Here is an 8232-nt window from a genome sequence, read left to right on the forward strand (position 1 = left end):
GGACCCAATAAGGAAAGATGCATGAATGCTGGTTGTTTTGCTCATGATATAAAAAGGAATGAAACCTGGAAATAGGTGTGGCAGTTCTAGAGGACAATTTTAGTCCCCTTTAGTACCCCTTATCCCAGGTATGTACACCCTAATGCCTACTCTTTAGGCCAAACATATTGGTTCTGGGCTGGTGTGCAACAGACCTGGCTGAATCTTTGCATGCTACCAGGACCATGGTGATCTTTTAAGACAAATCTGAGCACTGCAAGCCCACTTCACCTCTCAGCAACCCCCACCATGAGAACTGCGCCTGGGTGCAAACTACAAGGCTATGTGGAAGTTCTGAGCAGAACAACAAAAAAACAAAAAAAAAAAAACAACAAATGGAGCTGTCTGGGGCACACAGAAAGGCAAAGTGATGACTCTTGGGGGGGAATAGCACCGAGAGGCACATAGAGGATTTGGGGTGGCACTGAACGGGTATGTTCCCATAGATTTACCCATCTCCCAGGTGGAACAGGGTTGGTCCAGTAACTGCAAATGCCTCCCGGTCTGTGGCAGCCTGACATGCTGGCAGCTACAATGGTTCCAGGCTCCTGCTTAGCCAAAACAGGTCTGAGAAGCGAGAAGGAAGTGGCACCTGCATCGTGCCACAACCCCTGTGCAATGCTTGCTGGGTTGGCAGAAACCGGTGGTATCACAGCTACTGCAACAGGCCACATGCTACAGTGAATTCATGGAAGGCATTTGACTGCTTGCCAGGGAAATGTTTCAGGTGGCCTCCGGAGCACAGCAGTCTTCACTGCCCTGACACCCCAGCAGCAGGACAGGAAGCGAGTTGAGAAGCGCAGGTGTGAAGGCAAGTGCTGGGAGTGCCCCCTCCTTCCCTGATGACTCCCTGATAGCCCAGGCCTTCCCAGCCCACGCCAGAAAACTCGCTGTGCCTGGCTGAAGAGAAACTGCCGCTCCTCTGCCTTGCCAGTTCGGCAGAAGGTCTTGTCCGACTCTCAGAGGAGTTGCTGGTGACTGTCGTGATGGCCTGTAAATCACAAGGGCAGCAAAAGACTCCCAGGGCGTGAAAGCAGCGCTTGGAAGCAAACTCTTTATTGCCTGCTGGGGGAAGCTCCCTGCCGCTTTCCAGCACCGGCGTATAAGGTCTTGAGGTGGGTGCCGAGGGGTTGTACAGGGGCTTCTGGATGCCTTCCCGTGGGCTCTGAGCCCCGGAGGATAGATGGGAGGAGATTAGGTGACAGTTGCTCTGCAAGTTGTGCTTCTGCCTCTGAAGGCATGACCATGCCGGGGATGCTGATAGGTGGGAGCTTCGGGCTTGGTTGACGCTTCTCTAATTTTTTAGCAGGGATTGTCTTTCCTTCTGGCCTTAGAAAGTCCTGGCCCAGAGAGCTCTCCTTCCCATCTCTTGGTCTGGGCTGTTTTGCGAGCCGCCTTCCACAAGTCACTCTCGAAGCTACTGCTTCAGGAGGGCGACCACACGGCTCTAAGAGCCGCTCCGCTAGCCCCCTCTCCACAGTGCTTTCTTCTGAACTGTCTTGTAAGGCTCTTGTCTTTGCGTTCCTTTCTCTTTGTAACAACTTCTTCTCCTTCTTCAGGGCTTCAAGAGCATCACGGACAACCATTTCAGCATACACTTTCAGTTCGGAATGGAGATGCTGAACTTGAGAAAGGGCATTTTGGATGCTACCCCTTGCAAGCTCTCTGGGGGATGCAGCAGCCACACTGGGCAAAGGTTGCAACAGGGGCAGCCTTGTGGCTTCTGGTGTCCGATGCTCAGATGCACCAGGGGACCCTTGCCCTTCTTTCGTGACCCGGGTGGAGACAGGTGCCTGGGGTGGCTGCGGTGGCCTCCTAGAAAGAGTCTCAAGGGGCAGCCTCAGGATGTCCGAAAATTTACACTGGAAGTGCCGTTCGAACTGACACGCTACGAACGACTGCAAGGTGGCCCCAACGCTCTCAACAGCATCTTTGGTGATTGGGTCAAGAGAAGGCAGAGGAGATGCTCCGTCATACCCTGCTTCCTCAGCTTGCCTCGCTCCACTTTCTCCCAGCTTGCCAGCTCGCGTGGCTCCTCCAGCGACGCGCTGCTGCCTCCGCCTGGCCGACAGCCTGGGCTCAGGGGCGTCTGATGTGCTGCATGCCCCTGGTTCCCCCAGGTGATCCAGAAGGGTTGCGGCAAGCTCTCTAGCCACCAGCGCAATTTCCTGCTGGAGATCTGGAGGCGAGGTCTCCGAAGGCTCTGCCCTTCTCGCAGTAGCAAATAGCCTTCCACTGATGGCCAGCGGAGCCCTCCTTAAAATGCGGACCGGCGGGTCCAGCTCTTTCACCCTCTCCAGCACTTCCCTGAGCACGCTCTCAGCCAGCTCTTCCAGCTCCTGGGCTTCTGTCAGCCTACTCCATATCAGCGTAGCCTGGACTTTGTGATGCACTTCTTCAGTTACAGACTTCTGTGACAGAAAGCAGCAGGGCCTGATGAGTGAATGGTGAACACAAGGGGTGGAGGAGGGGGAGGAGGTTAAGCTATTGGACTGGACTCTTTGCGCTCTTCTGCTGTGGGTGCTGCCTGCTCTCACGACACCTCTGCCTCTTATCTGAGGCTCGCTTGCACCTTTTCCAGTGCTGATGTCAAGGCAGCTAGTTTGGAGAGCAGGAGGAAAAAACATCCTTGTTTCTGCAGCACCCAGCCCAGCTGTTGTCACGCTTTCCCAGAGGCTGTTCCACAGGATGGAGCCGGGCAGCACTTAACATGCCCCGCTAAGGAGAATCGGGCAACAGCAGGCTCGCCTCTAAGCTAATCTTTGAGCTCCTGCAGGAGGAAACTAACCCACAAAGGGCTAAGCACCGGCACTGTCGGCCTCAGGGACGCTCCATGTTTGGCTGCTCACCACACAAGAAACCAGCACCAGGGACCGTGGGGACCTGCAGTGCAGCTAATGGATTGATTTATGCTGAGGATGGGAGTCCAAGAGCACAAGAGCCCACTAAGAGCGCCAGGCACACCTGGTCCGGCTCAGCCTGCTGGGGGAGGTGTTTGTCTTCTTCAAGAGCCTCAGGCTTCTCCATGCTCTCTGCAATCATGGCGAGATACCTTTAAGAGAAATACAGGTGGCTGAAAGAGAGCACCTGGAGCTATCTTGCCCAGGCCCTTCTCTGCTCAGCCACTGCCATCGTCCTGCTCTGGGCTTCCTGGCTCAAGTGCCCCAAACAGCTTCCAGCTGCCCTTGCCAGGCTCCAAACACTGATTGCGCCACTCTAGGCACAGCCAGCATCTGCTCACGCAGCAATTTGCTGGTGTTTCCTGGCGCACAAGGCTCCAGCCAGCACCTCGCGGAAGGGCCCCGGGCCTGCTCCTAGCGCAAGCCTTCTTTGTCCTGTCTCCTACCTGGCCCTCATCTCCTGCTCTGCAGCTCTCAAACTCTCTCGCTGCTCCCACAGCAGCCGCTCTCGCAGGCGAGAAACGTCCATCTCTTGGGCCAGCTCGGGGGCATTCTTTAATTTTGCCAGTTGTTCTCGAAGCGTTTTCTGAAAGTTGACACCAGCTTTTAGCTCCCCTTTGCCACAACACGCTCTCACGCACCTGCGTGCTGAGGCTTCACCCGGGCCTAGAGCAGCGCTCTGCTTCAGCCTCGCAAGCGGGGCAGAAGAGAAGGGCTTCCCTCAGCACTCCGGGCGCTTGGGGATGGCCTTCCTGCCCGTCCCCACCCCCGCACCCTGCGCTAGCTCAGCTCGGCCCCACGCAGACGTTTCCGTGCCACGAGGCCCGGTGCACCAGCACAGCCCTCCCCGCTTCTTCAGGTCGGGCCTTGCTGAGAGAAAACCAGGAAAGTCCCAACCCTCTGCACCGTGAAGCATGCCTGTGAACCCTGAGCTTCACGTACTTGTTCTCGCCGGTACATTTTGTCCATCTCTATCTTGAGCGTGGTCAGATACTGCCGGTACTCATTGAACTCCCGCAGGGTGCAAACCACCTATGGAGAGAAATCACCCAAGACTTGTCACGCAAACTACGCAGCCTGCCTCTGCAGAAACAGTGCTAACCCAGCCGGAGCTGCTCCCCTGCACTCCCTGCCCTGCCCAGACGCGGGGGGCTTTGCTCCCACCCACCCGCGGGGGAGCAGCGCTCCTCGATCCTCCACTGCCAGGCCACACACCTGCTGCTCCGTCAGCGCTCAGGCAACGTGGCACAGCCTTGGAAGAGCAGGCGTGGGAATTCCTGGAGCGGGCTTTGGGCTACTTCTGCCCCCAGGGAAAGCAGCACGGCAGCCCTGCGCCCTCCACCCACAACAGGCAGCTGTAGCAAGTGCTCGGGCAGCATCGCCCCCCTCCACCCCCGATGGAAAGCGTTCCTCTCGCCCTGATGGCCAACCTACTTTGCCATCCCTGGTGAGGTAACCTTCTCTCTTCAGTCTCCGGAGGTTGTCTTTGCGGTTGTAGTAGGCTCGCAAATGTGGGTCATGCAGACTGTGGTACTCGTTGCTCAGTAAGCGGCAGTATGGATCTCCCAGATTGAAATAACCACATGGCCGGTGAAGCTGCAAAAAGTATAGTCCGCAGCATGAGCAGGATACGAGGGATCAGGAAAGAGACAAAGACACTTCTGAGTTTCCTCAGCCCCTAGGACCTTTAAGTCTCCAAGGTTTAGAGTAATTCCTGGCTCAGCACTTTGCTCTGCTCTGAATGTTACCCAAAGGAAAGTTTTCTCTACTTGAGAGACTCTTCAGGCAAGGAAAAACCCAGGCTCCACAGCTTCAGTCTCGTGGCTACGTCTAGAAGTATACTTTACACGTTTCCCTAGCAGAGAAGCCCTGGCACTTATAAATACGCAAAGACAGACAGCAGGAGAAGTTTTCGCTCTCCCCAAAGAGTCTCCCAGAGCATGTATTTACACCTCTGGCCCTGCCCGAAGCGCACCGTCCCCCGGCCTCTGGACACCTTGCTGCCTGCTGCACGCAGGCCACCAGCCGCCCACTTGCACGGTGCCAGAAGCCCGGCTGGCATTGGCCATGGCAAGCTCGTGCACGGGCAGACACCAGGGCTGGGACACGCTCTCCCGACCTCGGGCCAGGAGCTGGCCCTGCTCTTTGCAGCTCCTCCCTTCTCTCAGGGGCACGCACCCCAGAGCTGGCTTTGCCTGCCCAGCCCTGTCTCATTTAAGGCCCGCAGCTCCCACTCCACAGCAGGTCACCACACTGATTTCTGTGAATGGCTCTTTCTTCTCCAGGCAGCTCAATGGACCTGGGCGAGGACATAATGGAAAAGGAGAGCCTTTTCCTACCCCTTTCCACGCCTTTTACCTTTTCCCCCAGCTTGGTCCGGTAGAAGACAGGGTTGGCGCCAGGCAGCAAAGGGATCTTGACCCCGAGCGGGATATCCAGCAGCTCAGGACCTCCGAGTTGCCATCTTCTGCGCCCGAGCTAGAAAGACAGAGACACTCATGGGCATTTGGGCCACCATCTCAAGAGCCTTCTTGCACAGCACTTACCAGAAGTGCTCTTGGAAGACGCCAGACAAGGAGAGGGCCAAGAGTGGCCTACTCCAAAGCACCTCTCTGCTTCATCGCCTCCTTCCCTACAGCTCCTGTGCCTGCAAACCAAACCCCTGCTGTCCTTCCACACCACCCCTCCCACCTGCTGAGCTGGCAGCCAGCACGGGCAGAGAGACACGGCTCCCTGACAGTCTCTGCTGGCCTCACCCCACGTCTGTCCCTCTCCCTTCCCTCCGCACCGCTGCATGCCCCAGAGCAGCCACGTGTGGTCGCCAGCTCCCAAGCTGAGCCCTCTCCATCCCCCTCCAAGCACGCACCTCACCCCTCTTCTCCTCTGCCCTCAGCAGTCCATCTACATTTCGGAGGCCAGTAGCAAGATAGTGCTCCATGGCTCCTTTCTAGAACCCTCGTGCAGCTGCGACCCTCCGCTGGCACCTCTCGCTCCAGCGGCACCCAGCTCCCGGTCGCCCCAGTCGGTCTCCCAGCGAGCGACACTACCACAACAAGTGCGCATTGTTGCATCGCCGCTTTCCCGCACCACCGCCCCGCTGCTGCCAGGCCATGCCACGCCACGCCGGGGCCCGCCTGCAGCCCTGGCCTGCCCTTGGCTTGCCGGAGAGCTCAAGACCAAGGCCGACCCAGCCCTTCACAAGTGTGCGCCAGGCCTTCCACAGAGCTCTTGGCCTTTCCCAAGCACCAGCCACAGCACCCAAGCCTGTCAAGGGGTGCTCACAGGCTTGCCCAGGCAGCGCTGCCGACCAGGACGCTGCTCTGGCTCACTCCGTGCGGCCCCACTCAAGTCTCCTTTCCCTGGGGAAGCCCCGGGGTTCCCCAAAAAACACACCGATCTGGAACGCAGCTCAGCCAAAGCTGTTGGGAATGCTTCCGGCTCAGTTAGGGGAAGTACTTCCGCCTTCCTAAAAGAGCAGGCCAAACTAGAGGCCTGTCAGGCCTGGATGGTGCTAGAGACCTTAGACCTCCAAGGTCATGGCCCAAAGGGGCCCTAGGGACATCTAGCATCTTGCAGATAATTCCTTCCCCTCTTCCAGCTTGGAGGGAACCTCCAGCTTTCTTGAGGTATTCCTCTACAGCTTCCCAGTTATGCCAATTGTCATGAGCCCGTTCCGCTGAGAAGCCGGGACTCGGGTTCACTCCATGCAACCGTAAATAGTCGGTAACACAGTGCGCCATCCTGCCGACTACGCCAATTTGTCGCAGGTGGAGAAGTCAGCACGTGCTGATCGATTTGAAAGACAGCATTTATTTGTGGAAAACTAGATTACAGGTAACGTGGGAAACTCGATAATGGGTAACGTGATGTCTGGGAAACTAAATAGCAGCTAACGTGATGGCGCAGTCACCCCGCTGTTTACTACAAGGAGGGCTTGGGTACAGTGCGTTCGGGTGCAGCGGGTTGTACGTTACAGTTCAGGCTACCCACCCTGTGGCTGGTCAGGCCAGGAGAGCGCGCTTGTCAAAACAAACGTCTTGACCTTGTCACTGACCTAGCTGGCGTGTTCCAGGTAAGGAATCTCTCAACCTCAAGGAGTAACCTTGAGAGGCGTCCATCCTCAAGGGGAGATTCTGCCATGCAGCCAGCTGCCGCGCGGGAGAGCTCCAAGGGCCCAGCCAGGCTGCTCCTATCTAGGCTTTCGGGGGACTGAGCTGTAGTCAAATCAAATCAAGATGTACCCTTGATTCCCGTATAGAGCCAGGCAGAGGCGAGTTTGTGGTCCATATAAGGCCGTGCAGAGCTGAGTTGCAGTCCACGTGACCACACCTTGTGGCCCGGCAGATGAAGTCGCCTGCCTGCCCTTGGCGGGGGGAGGTGCAGCACACCCTCCAGGGTCTCCTTGGCCCAGCAAGCTGCCCCATGGGCCAGGCTGGCTACGGGCACTGGGCTAAGAGAGTCACCCGCTAACAGAGATTAAGTCCCACCCCTAGGGTAAGGATGGCAAAGCCAATGGCAGACAGGGCGAGCGATTTCCCCGCTGCCCGAGGCTGTCTCCCTCCCTCACAGGAAAACAAACCAAAACCAAACAACGCAACCCCCACCACCACCACCCCGTCCACCAAACTCCTTGAGGCAACTTGAGCATTTTCCTGCTCTGAAAACCGTTGGCTCGCTTTTGTGCAGCAGCGCCCCTGCGAGGGGCATAGCACAACTGCTGGGGAGGGGCTGCACCGAAAAGGTGCACGGAGGGTTCCGGGGGGGCTCCAAAGGAGCTGCAGGGCTTGTGCTGTGGTGAATTCATGGAAGGCATTTGACTGCTTGCCAGGGAAATGTTTCAGGTGGCCTCCGGAGCACAGCAGTCTTCACTGCCCTGACACCCCAGCAGCAGGACAGGAAGCGAGTTGAGCAGCGCAGGTGTGAGGGCAAGTGCTGGGAGTGCCCCCTCCTTCCCTGATGACTCCCTGATAGCCCAGGCCTTCCCAGCCCACGCCAGAAAACTCGCTGTGCCTGGCTGAAGAGAAACTGCCGCTCCTCTGCCTTGCCAGTTCGGCAGAAGGTCTTGTCCGACTCTCAGAGGAGTTGCTGGTGACTGTCGTGATGGCCTGTAAATCACAAGGGCAGCAAAAGACTCCCAGGGCGTGAAAGCAGCGCTTGGAAGCAAACTCTTTATTGCCTGCTGGGGGAAGCTCCCTGCCGCTTTCCAGCACCGGCGTATAAGGTCTTGAGGTGGGTGCCGAGGGGTTGTACAGGGGCTTCTGGATGCCTTCCCGTGGGCTCTGAGCCCCGGAGG

This window comes from Struthio camelus, chromosome 18 (assembly GCF_040807025.1).
Source record: "Struthio camelus isolate bStrCam1 chromosome 18, bStrCam1.hap1, whole genome shotgun sequence".
Classification (NCBI taxonomy): Eukaryota; Metazoa; Chordata; class Aves; order Struthioniformes; family Struthionidae; genus Struthio; species Struthio camelus.